At 33.7% G+C, this 23103-nt stretch overlaps 1 long non-coding RNA gene across 1 annotated transcript; it reads left to right on the top strand.

The window, feature by feature from the left end:
* The first annotated feature begins 3632 nt into the window (after positions 1–3632).
* Positions 3633–21290, top strand: LOC135330179 (uncharacterized). Its single transcript, XR_010391990.1, has 3 exons — positions 3633–3711; positions 14812–14883; positions 20823–21290. It is a non-coding gene; the product is annotated as an uncharacterized LOC135330179 (long non-coding RNA).
* The last annotated feature ends 1813 nt before the right edge of the window (positions 21291–23103 follow it).

Raw genomic sequence — 23103 nt, 5'->3', positions numbered from 1 at the left:
ATTAGTCCCTCTCTCCCCCCCCCACCCCCCCACCAAGTACTAGTTAGAATATAGTCTGCCACTTGCTTTGGAAAAGACCAGAAAAAGAACTAAAGCTAAAATTAAAGCAATATATACTTCTCTTAGCTTTCTTATATTTGCATTGTTCCATGATGCTTTATGATACAACATTAGTTTTTGACTTGCAGTCAAAGCTGGTTTCTGTTGTAGATTCTTCTCCTCCTTTAACTAAATGAGCATTCTATCGCATCTGTTCTGACCTTTCATATGTCAGAGATCTACTTGATTTTCTTTAACTATTTTCCCCTTCAGTGTTTTGCTTCATTTACTTTTCATAGCTGTTTAACTAACAGTACTACACACAAAATGTACAGATAACTTTATTAAATGTAACAGATGTTACGTTTCCAGTCATCTAGATGCTCTATTCCTATAGCAAAACAGTAAGTGCAAATAAGAATGTTCACTCATCTGCTATCATCGGATTACATTTTGTTAGTGACATATTATCACCCCATAATGAGTGCCATTGCTCATTTTGTTCCTACAGGAACTTTTGTAAAGTATATTGGAACACTTTAGGAAATTAACAACACAGCAGTGGTGAATGGGTACTTTTCCATGCAGTTTCAAATAGCAGTCTGAGATTGATCAGGAAAGGAGTGCTAAAAGCAGTGCTGAAAATTGGGTAGTTTGTAGTGTTATGCCAAATCAGCACTCCTTAAAATTTCAAATGGAAGGTTTTGGTCTAGTCAAAATCTCCCTAGCATACTTATCAACCACAAGCAGCTTATTATTGAGTGCCAATATTTGGTTGGGTTTTTTTTTCCATACAGACTTCTGTTGAACTGAATAATTATTCTTCTACCCATTCATATGGCCTAAATGACCATTAAATAAACCAGTCAACAAGAAGGAGAGATGGAGAGAAAGTAAGCAAATGTTAGATCTTTTTTTCATATTTTTTTATAAAAGATGCATAATTTTACTTACATATGTTAATTAAACACTGATTCTGATAAAATTCTTCTATTTTCTTTACTTTTTAGGCATTTTTGTCTTTATAGTTGATTATAAATTTATTACACTCTTTTCTTTATGGCTTTTTTTTCTCTCAGATTTATTTTTCTCCCTGATTTTTCCTTCTTCGCATGCCTGTATAGTGTCTTCTGTTTTGTTCTTTTCATTTTAATTTCATGTTTATTTTGTTTCATTATTTTCCATCTTACAATATTGGTGTCTTTCTCCTCCTGAATGTCCTTTGCCTTGTCTCTCTGGTTTGCATTTGCCTTTCCTCTTTCTCTTTTATACTCGTTAGCACTTACTTTCTAGTTTCCCCTTTTATTATCCTCAGTTAATTCAAATAACAGTAATGCAGCTCTAAACCCACTGAGCTCACTCCAAATCTTCCAGTAGCAATCATTCTTCAAACACGTAGCTTAACTTTATTTCTTCTTGTAGACAGTATCTCATTTGAGCAATCTGCATTTGAATCAGCTCAAATATTGCTTTCTCATAAATATATGAAAACTCTAAACCAAACAACCACTAAAACTTTTCATGTCTTCTAGCCATATTATATTTCTTTCCCTAAATATATGTATGTATTGAGACTTCATACATTCAGTAAATTTTCTACAGGGGTATTCTTCTTTGACTTTTAGATCAATCTACCAATGGCTCCTTGTTGAATTTTTTCACATTTTCATTAAAAAAAAAAATGGACCAAGATGATGTAAGAATAGATACCTTTTAGAAAAGGCAAGAATTGCCAATAGATTTTTTTTTTTTTTTTTTTTTTTTTTTTTTACTGGCACCTTTAATACTTAGGTAAGAGTCTCATAGTGTAAATATAGAAACCATAACCTTGTGATTTGAAAGGCTTTCAAAGCTTTTGAAGGGGGATTCTTTTCTTTAAATTCACATTGAACTATAACATACTAGCTAGTTTTTCTGGGTGAGTTTTTATTTTCTTTTGTAAGATAGAAATCAGCAAAGCATTTTTTCTTATTTCTACTGCTAGGCACAAAAATTGCTTCCTCATTCAAGAAACTATGTTGACAATCTGAAGCTAAGTAGTGGCTTTAAAAAAAATGGAAACTGAAAAAGCTGTTAATCAGTTTTGACATTTCTTGGCAATTATCATTAAATCAATCATCCAAAAAAACAAAAAAAAATTTCAGGGTTCTAAGACTGTTTGCTTTGATGATGTTATATTGTTTGGGTTTTTTGATTTAGATCCTGTGTTTCTGGAATTGGACTTTTTAATTTGGCTACTCATTTCAGTCAAGCAGAGTAATAAGCTGTCCAGTGTATTCAAAGTGTAACTGAAGTATTGCTCTTTTTTTCTGTAGTCTTTGAAGAAAGAGAACAAATAAATGACCTCATGATGATCCATATACTTGTTTCTATAAGAAATTAAATGAGCGATATTACAAAGTTGCAATCAGTTAATAGAAAGACCATACTCTCCAAAAAGATTTCACAGTCCCCCCAAAATCTAGTCCAGTGAATATGTTTTTGTATAATTTTGGGTTTTTTGGTCTGGGGTTGAAAGAAATTCCATCATACCAAGGCAGATTATCACTGAGTTTATAGGTGCTAATAGTTATAAAAATCTGTTTGCAGTGTGGAAAAGGATATACTTGAAACCAAGACTTTTGATTCTGACCTACCACAAGTAGTCTGGTCATAGCATCATGTGGCTACAATAAAAATAGTAATAGTACATTTCCATTTTAGTAAAACACTTAGAGCACAAGCCCAAAATATATGTCTGCAGCTGATCAGAAAATGTAATCTATAATGTAAAGGGACATATTATAATACTGTTAGAGCAAAGTTATATGATGAGTGAAACTGACATTTAATTTTACTACAACATAAAGCACATATCCTTCTTATGTGATAAAGTTAATCCCAAAAAGGTATATAAAGAAAGAATCAATGTGACAAAGGCACTTTATTAGCAACAACAAAGGTGAGCGTACAGAAAGTTTTTTTCAGATAAATCTTGTGACTTATTCAGATGTCTCTCTTAAGAGATATGTGTCACAGAGGTTCTAGGTTGTCCAGCTTTTTACTGTCCTAAAGGTAAAGTAGAATCTAGAGTACTGGCTGTACTATTTTAGTACATCCAGCTTTTCTGCTGGCTAAAATGAGAGTCTGCTGAAACATATGTAGGTGACTTTGTAAAAGGAGATTATCTTTGGAACCTTCTAATATGGTTGAATTAATCATATTAGAACACCTAATTTTACGATAATAACTATGCTTAATTTTTACATATTAAATTTCCCCTTTCCTCCATGGCTGGCACACAGCATACCAGCATGGATACAACTTTGCTGCCTGGAATAGAATCAGGATTCAGAAAACCTGTTCAATATGGATTATGTCTCTTCAAGGACTTTTGACACACTGGAATGGTTAAAAGGTTAAGAGTGTGATAGCAATGGAAGGGCAGTTTAGAAGCAGGGAATGATGCATCCAAATCTAAGACACTCTTTCCTGTGGAAAGATTTGACCTATTCAGGTCTATCTTATGCCTCGCTAGAAAAATGAGCTTTAATTTTCAATGACTTTGTTTTACAGGTCATACATATGGGATGGGTAAATGAGAAACTTGAAGGAACTGATTCATCTCAGCTCTACAAATTCAAGTTTCTGGCACTGAAGGGTTCATCCTTCTACATTTTCAGCACTCCACCGGTAAAAATATATACACATGTATATATACTTTGGGGGAGGATTTAACTGTAGATGGAAACCTGTTTGTTATGTCTGGGTTTATTTTTTTCCTACCAAGTAGAGTTGTCAGCTGAGATTTCAAAAACAGTTAAAGCCATAGATGCCACTATGTTTCAGTAAGCTTTAGTTATCTAACCTTTTTCAAGGTCCTCTGAAAATCCTACCATATCTGGATATCTCAATAAATTCTTAATAGAGAACATTTGTGTTACTTTTTTAAGTTGTTGTGTTCAGATTCTTTTCTGGTTGGTTATAGTCAAAATTTCATATCTTACATTTATTCTGAGGCATTTTTCCAGGTGTAATGACTTGGTAGTTACTCTGTTTTCTTAAAGATAGTCACATCATGAAATACACCACTGATACTAAAGTTGTGAATTTTACATACAGGCTAGGGATTGAACAGAGAATCCAATCCTAAATGTACAGTTTGAATAAGTGACAACATCCTGCTTTGATTATTTCCATAGCTAAAAACTAGAATCGTATTTCATAACAGATGACTTACCTAATACCACTGTAAAACACTAAAAATTAATTTAAAAGAAGGGAACAGAAATGAACTGGAAAATTCTCGGCTCCTAAAAGTGACCCATAAATACCACATGGAAACTTTTTTATGCTTTCTTTCTCCCTTCAGAGAGCCATTGCTTTAAATACATCACAAAGAACAAAATGTAGAATTAAAATACATTTGCAGCTAAATAGCTTTCTTAATTCTTGATCAGAAAGTGGTCAGTCTCCTGATTTCTTCAGCAGAAGCAAAAGCAAATCTGATTTTTTATTTGTACCACCAGCATACCTTTGTGAAGTACTTACTCTTTGAACTTTATTTATGAACAGAAGCAATTAATAACAGTCTCTTTCTCTAGACTGAAATTCTAAACCCAGTGATTCCTATAAACTTCTAACATTTATAAATGGCAAATTAATAGTACTTTTCTTAAAATGAGAGAACACATCTGGAAAAAGGCTTTTTTTTCTTTCTGCAAAAGAATATTCATGTTTATATGTGAAGTTGAGGAACTAAAATCTTCTTCAGTTACTAGAATCCAATTATAGTGAAAAACAAAACAAAAAAGTAAATAAATAGCACACCAAATATTCATGTGTCTTTAACTTTATGAATTTCAATTATGATGTTCAGACCTATTTTGGAAGGAAAATTTTTGATATAATTAAAGCTATCTATCTACATGATACTAATTGAGAATAAACTACTTCATTTATCATATTCTATTAAGAACAGGCAAGCCAGGATAAATGTTTGTTAGCATTTTTACCATCTTATTTGTCACTATCTACTACACTCTACAGTGTTTCTGTGCAACGTATTTGTAGAAACAATGGCTTTTCAAAAAAAAGGAACAAAGGTGACCCCTTTGGTCATGGTGTTACGTCATCCCAGTAATCAGATGCACTTAGGTGTACAATATCAATGACAGAATGCATAAAACCCAAAACCCATTGACCAGTTTTCCTGATCTGTAATCACACCACAGATGTTTTATATCAGGGAATAAAAAAAAATTAAAAAAAAAAAGGAAATTGGCAGTTTCCATTTAGAATTCAAACCTGGATCTCGAGCCACAAGCTGGCTGGGGCTGCCCCAGCTGTCACCAGGACCTTGCTCCCTCAGAGCAGGGGGACGGGCCCCAGCAGCCAGGCCAAGCCCAGCCCTGTCCCACCAGCAGCCCTTGCCAGTACCAGCCCTGGGGAGGCCCTGGCCCATGTTGCATCCTGAAACTGGTTCTGTATTGCATGTCCAAGCACGAGTAACTTTGTAGCTTCAAACATAAATCCCCACAGGAAGCCTTACACTACTTTTAGTGATATTTCATTATGCTGCTTTTAATATCCCCACTGATTTTTTTTTTTACTACATTAAGTGAAATATAACAAATGGACTGTTCTACTACAAAAATATTAATACTGTTATCTTGCCTGATCTTTAAATGTTTGCCATTATGTTTTATTTCAGACATGTTTCTCTGATGCTATGCTATTGACAATGCCGCACTGTAGTGTACATGAAGTAGATGATGTACAAGTCATATAGTTAGTTGTAATGACCTTATCCATAATTTATAACTGCTTATAAAAACATCTAATACAATTTTTACTCTATTTCTTTGTGTATAAGAGATCATATGGGGGCAAATGCAGTTTCTAACTTTCAAAAGAATAAACAAAATACAGCTATCAATGAGCAAAATTCAAGAAAAGTACAGATCAAGTACTTTTTTTTTGTAATTTTGTAATTTCAGAGAAGCTACTATAGAGAGTAGTGTTCTATTTATACTCTGCTTAAACAGTTTCTCAGATGGTGCTTTCAAAAATGTAGACGCTTCCCAGTAAGAACAGATATCAAGAACAGAGTTGCTTACCACAGTAACAGAAATGGGCTGGAAAACTCAGCTGTGATGTGTAGACCAGGGAGTTTTCTAGCTCCATGATGAGGAACAAGCCATTTTCTAAAAGGCTGTATGATATCTTCTGTCCTCTCCAAGAAGTAGTGTTATTTAACATCTTCCATGCTGGAAAAAGCTCATAGGCTTATTCTTGTTTGACTGTAATGGGCGCATTTTCAACTTTTTCTGTTTTCAGTTGTGCATATAATTTCATTTGCATGTTTTGTCACTATGAATTGATGAGAGGTTCTACATGTACACAGAGATATGCATGTACAGATACAAAACCCAGCACCTGTTCATGATGGAGTGAAACATTGTCACATGTTTGGCATGGTGTGCATAGCTATAGCTGTATGCAGGAGAGTTTTATATACAGAAATTGGTGATGTGCTGAAACGCTTTTACATTTAGACCTAATGATAGTAATCGAAATGTCTTTTAGGTAAATACGCCTATGACTTGTAGGTCATAACTTATGACACTTCCTATCATAGATTTAATATCCACAAAGGCCTTGGAAAAGAGATAATTAGGTTTCATATCGGATTTAGCAAAGTCATTTTTTGTGTCATCAGATGCTGTATATTCTCATGTTTTCCTGTTTTAAGTAGAAGTAAAATATACATGACATCTGCACACTTTCTTCCCCAGAATCTTCACTGGCCGTAGAAGTGCATCTTTTCTGTCGTTTATAGAGACAAATAGACTGAGATGATGTTCTCAGAGTTTAAATAGCTTGGACTGTGAAAGTTCAAAAAGCAGATGCTTGGGAATGGCTGCAGCAGGCACTGACCTATAATTGAGACTGAACTGAAGAATGTGTAATTTGTGTTTATAAGGCATAAGCATGGATCTACTGCCTGTGTTTACTCCATTCATTTCAAAAATTTCTTCCTGTTGTTTTTATGTCAGTCTGGTTAGTTAATTATACACTCTGTAACAGAATTCTTATCCACCCACTTTACAATATGTGAATCTTTCTGGATCAAGATCATTCCTGAATAAAGCCAATGAGTTTATGGTGAAGTTGCAGCTTAATGCTGAGACTAGAATATCTATAATATCTGTATTGAGGTCTGCTCTGCCTAAGAAGTGTTTTATTGGGGTTCCTGTTTTATGCAACAGCATCAGGACAAAACTTGGCAGATTTAGCGAAACTAGATTTTAGATTGCCCTTATGGAAAATGGATAAAGATATGGTAGGTGCCGTAAATATTACAGAATAGATAACTCAACGGGAAACAACTCTTCGAGTCACTGCCAGTGTAAGATTTGTCAATTATTCTGTAATCATGGCTGGCTCTAGGGGATAATTAAGGGCTAAAAATGCATGCATTTTTATTGCAGCTGATGGAGTCTGAATTATTGCCCTCTAGATGTTACCATATATAAATAAAACAGCAAACAGATGTGATTACAAAGTGCTTTCTATAAGCTGTTATTATGCTGTTTCCACTTATAATTGTATTTACTGTAAAAATATTTTAGTTCAGTTATATCCAAGGAATTCTGGGAGATTTTCTTTTTTGCAAGATAATACTTTATTTCTGAAGAAGCTAATTTTTTAAAAGAGTGGAAATTTATCCAAGAATATAAACATGACCGACAGTGAAGAGAAGATCTTGTTATCTCATCGTATACATAATTTGATTAAAAAATTAAAAATTCTTAAATAAAGATATTAAAAATCGAGTCTTTATTTTGAAATTATTATGAAGACTCCATCCTCAAAATTTATGTTTAGGTTATATAGCTATACAAATGAAAAAAATGTAGTCGTTACAATAGGCATGTATAAATTAAAACAATTCCTTCTCTGTAGAGTTCATTTTGATCTTAAGGCAATATACTAGACATCTAAGAACTAATGCATAATCAGCAACCTACAGCCTGTTCTCAAATCCGTCTGAAAACCAAATTTGCTGCACGATGTAGATGTTCATTAACTTCAAGACAAGAAATTCTTCAAGGCAAAAAACCAGTCAGCTTGAGTTTGGCAGATGATCACCTCTGCTGAAACAACGAGGAAAGTGGAAAGTGAATATGAATATTACGTGATATGACAACAGTGATGGCCCTCAGGAGACAAACTGCCAGATGTTTTAGAAAGAGTTATGTTTGTCTAGAGGAAGCAGATTCTCCATCTCTCATTCAGATAAGTGCATTAATCACTTACTATTATATATAATAGCACATCTAGAACCATATCCTGTGTTAGATTACTGATTCTGTGATCATCTTTGTTATCTGCCATTAACCTGTTATTTCAGGCTCTGCTCATCACTGGTCACTGGGTTTCCCTTTAATTTTCATGTGATTTTCCTGAATAAGTATCACTGATAGTTGCTGCCTGTGAGAATTTTTTTCTTATTAGAAATATTTAACAACTTTCAGGGCATTAATGACTGATTGGAAAAGCTTGGTAAAATAATGCTAAATTGCAAAACTGAGGCACATATTCAGTTTTGTATGGAAATTTCAGTGACTTGTAACTTGAAATTGGCAAAATAGCTGAAGCAGAATATATTATTGCTTATTTTGTTACTGTAGTTCTTAGTAATTATAGTCCTGGACCAATATTTCAGATTTTTGTTGCTGTTCAGAGAAGGTTCAACAAAAAGATCTCTTCTCCAGGAAACCTGAAATGTAAGTATGAGAGAACAGAATGAGAGAACAGATACGGGGTAGATAGAGAAAGACAGGGGGATATAAAAGGACAGTATTGGTAATAACCCACAACCCAAGTTCACAAAAGTATTGGTATAAAATTTGTGAGTAGTCTACAAATAGAAATTACATGAAGTAGTGTAGAGTGTTAGTGGTGAAGAGAAATGGAGTGGATGTATTTGTGAGGTAGTGAGAAAGGAGTTTTCTGAACTTTTTATAAAAGCCAAGAGGAATGCCAAGGAAAGATTTTTCTTTTTTCTTTCTTTTTTTCCTTTTTACAGCCAACAGAGATGTGTCTGAAACAGGACATAGACTCTTTTTTGACCTTCCCAAGATCCAAAAAAACTCCTAGATCACATCATTGATCATAATTCACTTAAAGAAGCTCAAACAATAAGGCTGTTTGTCAAAGAATGTTCTTCCTGCATCCCTAAAGTAGCTTATCTGACTGCATTTAACAGATTTACAGAATTCACAGATACCGTATTTACAGTTTAAAATTATGACACACTTTTGAAACTATCAAATATGAAAAACACCGTATCACAAATAAAAAATTATTTTTAGGGCTATGTTAATATGCAAGCTTTATTTTATTACATTCCGAAAGCATCTGATAAATTTCTGTCTATTTTCAAATCTTGAAAAAGTTCTGAATTCATATCCTAGAAGAAATTGGGAAGACATTATTCAGTGAACAAAATTTGCAAAAACATTCATTTAATAACAAAGTAGTTGAGATTTACTTGAAAATTTCCAGAAAAAAATATTTTGTATTCACAGAAGAAGTGCTGTAATTGTGGGGAAGTTGTACTGTTTTGTTTTTCCTATCTTCTTCTTCCTCGTAGTTTAATATCATTTTTAGGTTCCCGTTTTAAAGTAATCATATCTTTGAAGCTGTTGTGGTAGTCTTTAATGTGTTTTTTGAGATGATTAAATAAATAGCACTGAAGTGACTCAAGTGAAGACAGTTGACCGTCTATCCTACTTTTAGTTTTAACAAAAGGAATAAATGCAACAGTACTATGAAAGCAATAGAAATAGTTATGAAGCTAATATACTCTATTTTATCAGTCTTTTACCTTGGACAAAAAATTACAGAGAAGAAAAGTACAGGTAATTTAATTGGTACATGAACAGTGCTTTGATATGAAAGAGTACCGCTATTTAAGTGGTAAGTATTGGCAATTCTAATTGTAATTGTACGTTGTGTATATTGCCAATGTAACATAATAGGCATTGAGCTGCAGTGCGTAGCCATGGATGCTTTCAGTAGACTTTCTAACTCCACATATAAATCCTTATTTCTTTAGTTCACATCTTTGCTTGGATCTGACTACTCTTTATTGTGTGTTTTATAGCATCTAGTTCAGGTTGTTTTAGACATCTTTAGGTTCCTACTGTTATATCATAGTTCACATCAGGAACATCTCTTGATATATCTTTTTCTTTTTAAAGTTTATGTATAATTTTTGAAATTTTTTCTTGGATGATTTTTTCCCCTTTCATGAAGAAGCCAGTGAAGTGAATACTATTGACCTGGAAGTATTTCATCTTTTTGTCTTTACCTTTGTAAATATTTTTAGATTAATTGGATAATTCTGCTTACTTGTCAGATAGTGAAGCTCCTCTGTAGTCCAGGTATTAAAATCTTTTTCATTTTTTCCCTAAGTTTTATTCTTTAAATATATTAAAGTTTGTTAATATTATTTAGGTACTGTAAATTTCCAGAATCAGGTTCAGTGTTCACAGAAGCCAAAGAGTATGTTCCTTTTGCCTTCAGTGAGTTTTAGATTAGGTCTAGGTATAGTCATGCTACAATTTTTAATTAAGTGTGATACTCCCTTATATATGCCCCAAAATTATATTGACTGTATCTCCTTCTTTATGTTCTGTATCTGTAGTGTAATCCTTTAGTATGTTTTGTTGGGTATCATTGCAGAATTCTCTTCTAAGGAATAACTGTTGTTCAGTTTGTTGTCTAACACATGGATACATATGTCCTGTATGCATGTGTCAAAATGATTCTAATTTTGTTGTTTTCTCTCTCCTGTTCTAAAATCTTAACAGTGTTTTTAAGAAAAATCAATGAATTATGTGCCCATTTAGAGCTAAGTATATTTTGAATTTGAGCATTCTTCTGAATTGATGTTCAGAATACTTGGTCTAAATACTTAAAACGAGAAGGCTTGAACAGTGTAGTTTAGTTTCTTAAATCCATTAGAATGCCTTTTTTAAAAATGAGGAGCTCACAGAAACTCACACTGAAGGAAAAAGTACCTGTTAAACACTCAGCACTTTTGAAAATCAGGTCTGTTATTCCAGTATCTCTTTATGGATTTAGAATTGTCACTTCAGGTTATATCTTTGTTCATTTGTATTATCCCTGTGTCCTCATGGGTGTTCATGTGGCCTTTCATCTGAGCTCAGCATCATCTGCCAGTTTATGAATGTGTTATTTTACTCTCTTTCTGAAGGAGTAAATATAACCAAATATCTACAAAAACAGTATTCAATAACTTTTACAATTTTTCACCAGGTAGTGCATTGAGTTAGCTAGGAGTTGGCTATACACCTGAAAAATGCTCAACAATGCAATTCTTTCTAATACTGTATAATTAGACTTTCACCATATTGTTGTGAATAATAGCATTCAGTTAAATTTGGTTATAAATTCATGTATTAGACAAGAGTTAGGTGGAAGCTGACTGAATGCTACTAGGTATTCTCATATATTTTCATACTAGTTTTTACTCTTTGAGAGACCTAAATTCACATGAACGAAAGTGTGTCTCAGTCTTAATTGACCCATTCCGAATATAACTTTTTGAGATATTTTGTCAAATGCTTTATTAAAAGTAAATATGTTGTCATTTTAAAACAATTCCAAAATATTGCAATGTATGGAATATTTAGAGGAACAATTCCAAAAGACAATAATGAGGAAAACTTCTTTATTGCTTAAGGAATATATTTCAGTGTCTCATTTATCTTAGACCTATTTATTAACTGTGTTATGATGGATATGCTCATGATAAATTGAGACATCTTTTAAAACAAATGAAGTGTATTGCACTTTTTGTGAACTCTTCTGATTCTTTGCAGCTTTTCTCATTGACTAGAAGTATATGATCACTTGCGATATTTTTAAAGCAATGCAGACTATAACAATAACATTTTAAACTTAGACATTCTAGGATAGTTCTAAGGAGAAAACTATAAATAATGTCAACTGCCCCTTTGGATTCCAACATCTCTCTGCATTATGTTTATTTCCCTTCCTTAAAATCCCTCCAAATGTCATTTGTGTTCTCCTGATGACCTTGCACACTATGATATTCAGGCTGTTTCACTCTTGGCTGTAAGTGTGGTAGTTTTTCCTTGATACACACAGTAAAATAGAGACTTGGCTTATATAGCTGTTGATTGTGATCTATCATCCCTTGCTATCTCTGCACAAAAGGTCATAAGAGGTTACAGAGAGTCAAAGGATGAAAGAGATCCACAGGATAATGGGGAGAATTCTGAAGTATTCACAGTGAATGTAATGGCACAGCAGTGTTACCAGTGTCCATGGCAGCATCATTAATAGTAGCAAAAAACCCTAGCAGTTTAAATTAATCTTCAGGAATCAAAACAGAAGGTAGGAGCAAATGAAAATTCAGTTGTCTGGACAACTTTTAAGTTATACCCTCTGTCATTAAGTTCACTTTCATAAACAGCAAATTAAGCAGGTGCTTCTGCTTTTATGTCTTGTCTAGCCACTAATAGGGATGGAGGATTCTCATACTTTTAACTGAGAATGAAAAGAAATTTTTTCCTTCCAGAAACTCAAGACCACATAATGAACTAGATATCACTCTGCTATAAATCTTATTTTGCAAGAAGCATTGAGATCTTTTGAGAGTCAACAATAATGGGCCAGAACCTGTTATCTTTAATTAGTTTATTTTCAAAACGGCTATCAAAGTAAAAAAGACTTCCCTTTAAATAAGAATCAAGGAAAGACCTGCAGTACTTAGCCCGATGTCAGCATGTTTGAATGTACAGTATTCCCTTATGAATCTGCCATAATTCCTCAGTTCCAGTTGCTTCTAATCTTGTGTTATTGCCAACTCCTAACAATAATTAAAAATCAAAATTCAAATAAAATATTGATTGCACCTCACTAGAAAGAAAATAGTAACAGAATATTTAAAATCAGTAATGTATGACTCCAAAAATTACTGCACTTTATAAAGTAATGGGAGGACAAGTGTAATATTTAAAATTGCTTTAAATTGGTTTTCTAAAGCAGCTGACATTAGATTTAAATTTGACAAAGTTCCTTTAAGGTAGTATTAAGTACTTTTAAAGTTATCATTAAGTAATGTCTGGAGCTTTAATTTATGATGAAACAATGCTTATAATATTACAGAAAGAATTGTATTGCATTGTATTTAGGTGATTTTTTAATTTAATTTTTAAAATATAAAATCTGTCAAATGGACGACCATGGAATATGAGTCCCTTTACATCCTGAAAAGATGTGGTGATACAGCTTTCACTTCCAGGGGTCTTCAGTCTCGTTTGTAATATGTGATTCATCTCAATTAAGTTTGGTTTTCTGAAAGCTACATATCTAATCTAAAGTAGTTACCAACTTCTATATCCAGTGACAGAAAAAGAAAAAGCATTTCCACAGTCTGTTCATAAACCCTATGGCAAGGATGTAAGACAACTTGGAGAAACCACTGTCTTGTCTTTTTTTTTTTTCTTTCCCAAACATGAGGGAATTAAAATTAGATTTATGAAGAATTAGATTAGATTGTTAATATTGCACACTTCTGATATCTAAATTTAAGTGAGATGTTTTGCATGCTGGGAAGAAAGATTTTAGGTAAATTCTGGAACACTGCTTTTAAACTCATAGCTGTGACAGATATGTGGCAATAATGCCCATTAGTTCCTGCTGGAGTGGACACAAGAGCATATAAGATTAGACAGAAATTAACACTGAGTTCACATTACTCTTCAAACAGCATTCAGGTGAAATAACTTTTAGTTACTGACAAAAATCACCACAGTCTGCTCCTGAGTTTTGTGGTGCTTTTCAGAGTTCGGTTTAGTCACATTCTCCATGTATCTGAACAGTCATACCTGTGCATTCACCAAGAAAAAAAACATGACTTTGCTGTAAATAATATAAAGAAAATAATGTGTATTCACCTTGTATTTTTTATACTTAGAGGTTCATGGTTTTTTTCTTCAACTGCATAGGCTAGATCCTGTTTTTAAAATAAAGCAGATGATTATCACATGATACCATGACCTAGACATTACAGAGAAAAACTTCAAATATCATTCCAACTGTCAAGCTATAGCAGCCGTTAATGTCAACAGAATACTGTAACAAAATCAAAAGAAAACAAAAATTTCCATTTCTTTTTAGTATTAAGAAATATAGGCACACAGCTGACATTCTTTCTAATGTCAGATATTGTAAATATATAGTCCTTTTTCATTTTTAATATAAAATTAAGGTCCTCGTGTTCTAGTGTATGTGAATTCAAAGCCGAATTTAGGATCACATCTTGGTTTATTGATTTAAAATTTGTATTAAATTGGGGAGTGCATTTGAATGACTCTGAATTTGAGAAAGTTCTGTCTGTTAGCATTTTGTAAAATAAATACGGTTATGTACCTCACCACAGAGATTACAAAGAGGTTTCCATCATACTGAAGTAATAATAGAAAAAATGTAATTAAATATGTTTTAATTTTAGTAAGAACTCCCTAGGTTCTGTTTCTTTAAAAATGAAATGCTATTTGGCAGTCTTTTTTAAATCCTGGATATTAAGTGTAGTAACGTTTGAATATTTTTATAGTATCCAGTAGAATAACCATTGGTGAAATCTTTTTAATTTTTCATCTTTTCATAATTTTAATAGAAATATGTAAAAAGAAATATGTTTTTTAATATTTTCTTTTGATATTATAGGTAAGCACACTAGACTGGGTACGAGCTGAAAAAATCTATAACCTCTGTGAGGTTCTGTTTAAAATTCACAAGGTAGGTTTCCCAAAAATTACGATTATGCTATTTAGTAAAAAGAGTTTACCTCTTCAGGTTAATGATGATCTCAAGTTAAGATTAACTGGTAGTAGCTAACATTCAAGTAGTTTATCTGTTGTTATAAAGCCTATTCTTTGCAGCAGCTGCATTGTCTATGTAAGTATAAGAGACTACAGCAAATGGATTAGGTTCCAAGCGAGCAACTTACTAAAATACTTCCAAATTGAAGACATTTTTCAGTATTACAGCCAGCCATGTCAATTATGAATGAAACAAACAGCTAATCATAATGAAGCTTGATATTGCATTTCTCTTTAATGAGTCAGATTTTTACATGACTGTGACAAAAAATGCTTTCTTTGTAATTTTGATCTATGTAAGGTACTTTTATTTAATTTGCATAATAAGGAATACAAAATTCTGTCCATGTTAGATTGTGAGTAACTTACTAACACTATAATTGGTTTTACCTTACAAAGGACAACATGGTGCATTCATGTATTGTAGGGTTTTTTCCTTTTCTTTTTTGCATAGTCTAGAGACGTTGTCGTGTTTTATCTCTTTAGCTTGTCCTGAGGAATGACTTTTTGGCCAAACATTAGCAGTCTGTTTATAGAATTGATTTGTGAAAGATATTTTTATGATAAGTTCCATCAGATAGATTAAGTTAGTTCTTTACCAGCTAATCGGAAACTGCTTTGCAGGTGAGGGAAATAACTTGATCATCATCATTTTGGACAGGGGAACCCAAGCACAGGTATATTAAAAGTATGCTTGTAGAGTCGCAGAAGACTGAAAGTAGAGCCATAAGAAGACTGTAATTCACCTGAGTCCCCAGACTGCACTCTAACTGTGAAATTATACTTTCCTTCACTATATTTGCAAGCTATGAAGTTTACACAGGATGGTGTCCAGAAAGACAGTAATGGTACCAGTTTGCAGCCATCCAAATGGGAAGTTAGCTGGAAAAAACTTGTACTTATCTCTCTCACGTTCTGTATGAGTGCTTTAACTACTAGACTACTTGCTGTTAGAATTACATCAAGAAATGCCATCCTAAATAAGAGATATTTCTAAGAAAATAAAAATGAGTGAATTCCCAGAAAAAAAGGTTTTCAATAATTCAGTCTTTTTTCATGAAATGCTATTTCATTGAAAAATTCCAAACCAACTGAAAACAATTCTGACCAGCTGCTGACCCTTTCCTTACTGTTCTTCCTTTGACCATGTGCTAGTGTTCTAAAGAAGACGGGTTGGTCTGCTGTCTGTACGTAACTGCAGAAGGAGAACAGTAGCTCGCCGACTTAAGTTCCATTACTGTAAGGGAGTGCTAGTTACGGATGCTTCTCTGATGCAACACAGTTATTATTCAGGACAAGTTACAGAAGGAGAAGATCAAAAAATATATCTTTCAGAGAGCTGACAATAACATTCGATCCCCCTTTTCTGTCTGGCTCAGAATGGAGTTCCCTGTTGCAGTAAATGACCAAATTCTTTAAAGAATGGGGTGACAGGTATGGATAGGTACAACATCTCGACCACTCAAACTATTTGTTCCAAACTAGCTTTCAACAACACAGGCATACTTCCTATGCTTGTTTTGCTGATAATGACTAAAAAAAAAAAAAAAAAAAAAAAAAAGAAAAGAAGAACAAACTTGAAAATATGATCAAGTTATAACCACAGAGCAAAGAATATGTGAGATGACAGAAACTACAAAAATAGTTCTTAAACATGTGCTGACATCTGCATTTTACAGAGGTGTCATTCCCTTTAGCTGACAGCTAAAGGAGCCTCTACTGATTTCAGTGGCCAATTTTGCTGTTGTAAATGAAAAATTCAGCAGTTCCAGCCCTTCAGCCAGAGTGAGGAGATTCCTTCACTGCCTATCACTGCAGCAAAGGGCAGAGGCTCTGTCCCAGGTTATTGATTCTATTTCCTTAAAATTTTATTAAACCTTATATTTTCCAGATAAATAAATTGGGCAGCGACAAAGTAGATACTCGTCAAGCCTTTTGAGAAGGGTTTGCTGTATAGTAGGCATTGTTTTTGTTTTCTCTCCTATAAATGTTACTACTGATTTCATACTCAGTCCTTCCTTGAATATTCTGGTAAGGTTAATTTCAAGGACATCACAAGAATTTGCTTGAAGTAAATTCTGAAAAAAATGAAAAAAATGAAAATTCTTAATTTTCATTAAGAAAAAGTGGGAAATAAACTACCCACAATTCAACTCGTAATGTCCTTGACATTTTAATAGATGAATGCTTAATTCCAAATCTTAGTGATTAAATTAACTAAATTACAAAAGCTTAAACTCAACACTTAAGTTTCTTTTCTGTTGGTTCTTTAGTATACATGACAAATGAAGGAAATTGTGTGAATCAACAAACATGGACAAAATTCTTAAGAGATTAAAGCTTCTGCATGGCAGACTCAAAGGTGGAATTCATGTTGTAAAGACTGCAGTTTTGGGAGAGCGTTTTTAAAGATTTTCCGAAGCTAGTTAGAACTACTGTAAGGGTGTAGTGGAGAATATTGTATCATTTTGGTTCTTAGGAAAGATGGTTCTTAAGCCAAGGTCAGTTGTTACACATCAGATTGTAAGCTGCTCGTGTTGATTATAACATAAGTTAAAAATGGAAAATAAGAATTCAATATGGAAATTAGATTTTAACACAAAACACTTGCTATATTTTAGGTTTGTGTGTGTTTACATATGTACATATATACACACACACATGCAAACATAAACATACATATGCAAATATGTGAATGAATATTCATATTTTACATTCTCACACTTGAATATACATGAACATTTAGTGGTAACAACCAGATGATTGAAAATCTGATCTCATTTATCTCATTTTTCCCCCTACATCTTAACTCATACTCCATATTTACTGGAACTGTTACTGAAAATCTGTATAGTTCAGAGGCAAGAACATTAGCTACTTTTTAAAAATCAATCTGCCTTAAAAAACATTTCATTTTCTTCTAATACATAGTGTTTCCACACATCACATTTTCACATTCAGTCAAAGTAAAAAAATATATATGTATTAGTCTAAGAGCCAGGGTAAGCATTACTGAGTCTCAAAGCAGAAGTAGGCTTAATACCTATTAGTCCATGGCTGCTGAAAAAGAGGTGACACTTGGGAACATAGCAGAATCTCTGCTCAGCTTCCATTTCATCAGTCCAAAAAAGCATGGGAAAATCGGTTTGAACTGCCTCAAGACCATTCTCTCCTAGAATAGCTGCAGGGCCATTTTTGACAATGAAGTGCAGTGTACCCTGGTGGTATTACATGCCACGTCCAAGGTGCCCCCTAAAACACCCATCACAGCTTAGGTTTGAGTAAATTGCATAAAGTTAGATATGCCAGCTTTATGTTACTCAGTAGTTCACGAGCACAAGCAAAATTTTCAGTTCCCACATGAGAAGTTTGGTGCTGTTTGTGAATATGGGGCAGTACCTGGAGGAGAATGTGCTAGCAGAGCAGTTTTTTCTTCTGCTTTTTATTACTGAAAAGGGAACCTTCACTGCTCTCCTGTGAAGGTGGTTGTGTGTTCATCTAGAACAGGAAGGACACAGGACCCTAAACTTGTAAGCATTTATTTTATATACATGATTGTAGATTACATTTAGATGTTCAGATCCCAGTTGTTTGCTTATTTGTTTGTTTTTATGTACATGGGTTGCAGGTCCAGACTTTGGTAGGTTATGATAGACTACTATAGGTCCTGGAAAAATGAATGCAAAATCTTTAAAGTGCTTATTCTGACTACAGGATTCTAGGACTTGGGTACAAAGCTGCATTCTGATCTTTTCAAAGCCACCTATGTCCAGTCCAGCATCTGCTTTTATCCCATATCTGGCTGACTAGAGACCTCTCCTAAACCCAGACACAAAACGCTCTTTATAGGTGACATTAGAGCGTAACAAATGGGATTCTCTTTGCAAAGTCCCTTTTGTTCTTTCACTGCTCTCTTCCCTGTGCCATCAAAGAGAAGGGGAGGTGGGAAAGAGCCCTATCTAATATGTAGAAACTAAAACATATATAATTTGAAAATTCAACTGGTGAAAATATTTAAATCTATAAGCAGCTGGAAAGACTGGCTTTTTAATTTAGTTTTGTTTTTCTCAGTTTTCGTGCTAATCAATGATAAACTGAAACATAAAGGAAGTTTCTTGTAAGAGTGTGTTTTCATTTACAAAACCTTGTGTTACAGGGATGTATTTTGGTTATAAAAGAGTAATGTGGAAGTTCTGGTTTGTCCTGAAGTTGATGGCAGGGTCTCACTTCACTGCCCTTGTAGTTGCAGGGCACACTGGCAGCTACTAAGGGATCTGTGTAAGCTCATGCTGTCATTTCCGGAATAACCATTAGATTGTTAATAAATTACTGCATTAGCAGACTGGAATCCAACTAGCGTGGAGTACTTGTACTCTGCTGTAAGACTGGTGCAGAGCTCTTCAACTGCATTCAAGCAAGTCAGGAATTTCCCTCCACTTGATTGTAAACAAAATATCATTTCTTTGAGCTTATAAGAAGTTCTTTTCAGTGTCACCTCTGAGTAATCTATGACTGGACCAAAACTGTAAAATGAAATGGGCTCATTAAAAGTGCTTCAAGAAAAAGAAACTCAATCTTTCAATCTTACAAATCTGAGTTTAGTGTTTGGGAAACACTTTAAATAAGATACCATTCATTTAAGTCTGTTTCAAAAGTAATTTCTTTCGTAGAAGCATTTATCACTATATGGGGGAGTCTTTTGTTTTATTTCATCTTTAAAAGGTTTTCTTTTTTTTGTTTCACAAAATCACACTAATCAGTTCCTTGATTAACTGTGCAACTTAAACTAGGTATGTGGTCAGCTAAATTTATCTCAGATACAACTCCACTGACTGCGAGGGGCTATTTCCTGCCAATTTTTTCATAAAGATGTTAGTTCAAAGGGGTGCTATTATGAAGACATTTGAAAAACCTATGATGAAAAAACATAAAAGAATATATATTATATAATATGTATTTATATATTTTTATATATTTACTTTTATAATAGATTATAAATTCAAAAGCTAAAATATTTAAATTAGAGGGAATTGCTTTACTTGGAACTGGTATCTGACATCATAGTCACAATTTTTGCTATTTTAAACGGTCCATTTTTATAAAGTAGGTAAGACACCATTTTGCTTATAGAAGTTTGAATTCAAGTTCACATATAAAACAAAAAATAGCAATTCACTTCCAAATGGCTGATCACAGGATAGCTGGAAAAGGGGAGAAACAGAACTGGAAGGATATAAAATATAGTTCCATATATTATCAACACACCTGCTAATAGGTGTTCCTCTCTCTCTTCAGCATGATAGTGCAGACCTTTTAGTCATCACCTGGAATCATGGATGAATTTTTAAGAAACTTCTCCCACCATCCTCTGGAGAAACAATAGTATGCTATCTGCTCTACAGCCAGTGGCTTTCTTAGAAGTTCTGATGCACTCCCATATGCTGTCTCCCAAATTTATCCCCAGTATCTCTCCAAAATCCTTCTTTCCCTCTTTCGTTGGTAGGCTTGTTCTCTAGTCAGAGAACTTCCTTCTGGTCACCCTCCTAATCATCCCTTCCTCCTCAACTTCATTACTATAAAATCCTTTTAAATTACAATGTATGTATTGCTTAGATTACTTTGACGGTATTTTGGAAGTACAGAAGTAGCTCAGATTGTATATACAGGTTAAAGTGAATAAAAAGTAAAAGAGAAGTTGTCTTTGCAAATATTCCTTAATTCTCAAAACATTGCTTCAAGATAATTGTTAATATAACAACATAAATAAGTGAGTACCTGTCATTTACAGAAGACAATGTTGCCGTAACTGCTTGTTTTTGCTAGATGAAGCGTCACATACTGAAACATGTCTTTCAGCTCTGGCTTGCTGATGATTGCTGGCTACAAGCAAACTTGTATTTAGGTATTCATCAAGACTATGATCTTGAAGACCAGAGGCCATACTGTTTCAGTGTTATGGTTGGACATGGCAAGAGTCATTATTTCAATGTAGAGCTTGGCAGTGAGTTGGCAGTGTGGGAGAAATCTTTCCAAAGAGCAATTTTCTTGGAAGTTCAAAGAACAGGGGTAAGTAATGAATAATTTGAATCCTGGAGCCATTTCATCAGTAAAATATTCTGTAACAAATTTTAGCAAAGTTACTGCATATGTTTAATAATTGTTTCAGATTAATATGCACTGTGAGTAAAGATCTGAGTATACTTTAATACACCAAAGGCTTCTGAAAGCTTCATCATCACATAAATATTTATCTGTCTATGACTGTGTGATAACACTGTATGAGTATATTATGACAGTTTGAAAATTAGAAGTAGTAATGTATAAATTTACTTTATTTACAATAAACTGGAAATTGATACATTCTGCAACTGGAAAAAAATTTCTGTGGAGTTTCTTCAGGACATCTTAAACAGTGTCCTCCATAAAGCTTATTTTCCACTTGCATAATATAAATTTATCGTATTTTGCATAATGGTTCTATTTTCAAAGAACAAAGAAAGAAGTATTTTGCTCTTACGTTGTTAATTGTAATTTAGGAATGACTTTATTAACATTGGAAGAATTTGAAAAATCATTGTAAAATCATTGTGAGAACAAATTTTGTCATATCACTCTATCACTCTTTACGGAATAGTAAAATTCTGTCAAGCTATTCTTTTCTCAGACCAGAGAATACATTTCCCATTAGGTGATATGAAATTTAAGATGCAGATTCCTCATACAGTTATCTACAAGTGGGTGCCTATTAGCCTTGTGGTGTCTAAGCTCCCATGGGAGTTAGTGAATGGAACCCAGAGAATGATTGTGCTTATCCTAAAGCAGATATTTTATCCTAAAGGAGGTATTTTGTGGTATGAAGACAGAGCAGTTCTATTGATTTTGAGTTAAGTTGTAACTTACAGCATATTTATACTATATACCATTGCTATACATAAGGAAGTTATTGCTGAACATCTGTATCTGTACTCCCAACTGAACTGGATGAGTAGTACGTGAATGTATGGGTTAAGAGTAGAAGCCTTCTCTATTTCAAAATCTATTTACACATTTTAGCACAAATGCAAGCTTGAGCTGGTGTGTGCTAGTTTGCAGGGGCCTCCTAAAGATGTTTATGCTAGCCAAAGCACACTGGATCATGGTATTGCATTAGCACAGCTTGCAAGGAGCGGGAGTCCCAGCAAGACTGTTGAACCAGCTTTTCTAAGTTTATGTATATTTGGAATTCCCAGGAGATTTCTGCATGTTCACTTAGAAGGGTTTTAATAATCTCTTTGGACTGATAGGGTAACAAAAATGATTTTGTAATGGCAATGTTGTTGTTCGTGCACTTCTGAGAAGGAGTGCAGTCCTTCAGAAAAAATGTGATTCTTCCTGAAAAATTGCTAGGTTTCAGGGAGGGATTAGTAATGCATAAAGGATTTTCTCATGCAAACTCTTCAAGAAATAGTGATGAATCCATTTGACCAACCACGTAATTATCTTATCCATCATCCATATAAAAAACAGATAATACAGAATTAAAGTGTAAGAAGGGTGGGGATCAAATTATTTGGTAACTGATTTAAAAGACATTATTTTGTCTTATATGACATTGTGAAGTGTTTATTGTTAAATCTCAAAACCTGATGTTCTGTTACATTCTAACAATCTCAAAATTAAGGGACAATTATTCACTTGTGCAATGAGCTTTGTCATTTGAATTCAAGAATCTGCTAGCCCAGTATAGCACAAAAGATATTAATATTTCTTCCAGTCATGGTTCAGCCTATCTGAAGACTCCAGCTGAGGCATTAGATTAAAAATCTGGTTGCAATGCTGAAGTTCCTGTGTGTGTATTCCCATATCTTAGTTTTCTGTCAGTCAGTTTCATACATTCAGGTTTGCTATAAACCACTATGCCAGTAGGGTACAAAGTGTTGTGGTCAATCTCCAGCAGTGAAAAATCTTTCTGATTCCACTATTTCCTTTCTTACCTCAAAAAATAAATGTTGCTTTTCATGTCCATCTTTTCAGAAGGATATCAGGACTAGCATGAATGAAGTCTGCAATTTAATGTTACTCAGAATATTTCTAGCCACATAAAGGGGACTGACATTTCAGCATCCAGAAAATTAAAGGTTGTCACCTGTAGGTTCAT

This window comes from Dromaius novaehollandiae, chromosome 17 (assembly GCF_036370855.1).
Source record: "Dromaius novaehollandiae isolate bDroNov1 chromosome 17, bDroNov1.hap1, whole genome shotgun sequence".
Classification (NCBI taxonomy): domain Eukaryota; kingdom Metazoa; phylum Chordata; class Aves; order Casuariiformes; family Dromaiidae; genus Dromaius; species Dromaius novaehollandiae.
This window is presented reverse-complemented; position numbering and strand designations above follow the sequence as displayed.